We start from the raw sequence: 1,506 nt of genomic DNA, 5'->3' as shown, positions 1-1,506 counted from the left end.
TATATATATATATATATATAAAACTCTTAATAGTTCGTTATGATATTGTTGCATAGTTTCTTTTCCATACATAATATGTTATACGCATTATAACAATATACATACGACAATATAATGTTACCTATCTATCAACAAGAGTTACAAAATCGAGGTACTAGAAATGTTAGAATTTGACATTACTTTTAATAATTTGATCAATGACCGCGTTCATAATGCAATGTTTTCTTTGCAAATGTGTTAGAAGTTTTCTTCATTAAGGTTAAAATTTATATTTTTTTAGATCTAAAAGTATAATCTTCAATCGCACATCGCACATCGTAAACTATCAGATTGCAAAATAAATTTACTAGGTGGATATCTGGAATCAAAAGTAGGGTGTTCCATTAAAAAAAAATCGATGTGATCTTAGCGACCCAAGGTCAAACTGATAAGATAAGTAAATAGATCTTTTTGAATTTTACAACATTTTTGTCTGAAATATTTTTCTGTAAAACTTGTATTTTCCGAGATATTCCTCTTCCTTTGTCTTTTATTATTGACGAGTCCCAAGTATGACTGAATGAGAAGCGTGGGCGCATCAATTTATATACAACGTAGAGGTGACAATAATATAGATAAGTTTCTGACTATAGTAAGTTATTGGCTACAGTAAGCTATTTGAAAATTCTTGTAAAATATTAAAGTGTGAACTATGTAATAATTCAATGTCATTTTTATATTTAGTTTATACTATATTTGTTTTATTTCGATGATAAGTCTTTTGTTATAGTTATGTTAGACTTTGAACATATTTTATTACTACAAAATCTGTAGTAACGACTCTCCACAATCTGGATGAATAAAAATTCGATGCTTTTCTACATATAATTTAGAATCTCACAGCCGTACATATCAGTTGGGCACAATCAATTAATTTATTAGTTAACTAATAATAAAAATAATCGACTAAAAATTCCAAATATACATTTGTAATCATGATTAATATAATCAATTAATGAAATTAATTATAAAACAATTATAAAACAATTTTATATGATTAATCGATTAAATTCCGGCTTAACTAAAGTAATTGATTAAAAATGATATGTAATATGATCACTTTAGTCAATTATTGAAGCAAATGAAAAACATTTGTGATTAAAAAAATAATAATCAATCATAAATTTTCAGTCATGCATAAAAAATAATATTCATAATTTTTACAATTTATTATTAAAGAACATGTTTATCATATCAAAAAGTTCACAATTGATTGACAAATTATTTTAAAAATTCATTTAAATAACACCTAAGATTTATTTGAAGGCAACTAAAAAATGTTACAATAATCAAGTATCAAACTTTTAACAGTAATCAGTAATCTATAAATTGATTAAATTTTGCCCAACATTGATACATATCAACCATAAATACCACACATAAAATAATAGCGTTTAGAAGCGATTAAAATTTTCGTTCAGATTCAAAAGATCGAAGGTTAACAATGTTAAGCATTTTAATATTATA

Source organism: Atta colombica, unplaced genomic scaffold, assembly GCF_001594045.1.
Source record: "Atta colombica isolate Treedump-2 unplaced genomic scaffold, Acol1.0 scaffold281, whole genome shotgun sequence".
Classification (NCBI taxonomy): domain Eukaryota; kingdom Metazoa; phylum Arthropoda; class Insecta; order Hymenoptera; family Formicidae; genus Atta; species Atta colombica.
This window is presented reverse-complemented; position numbering follows the sequence as displayed.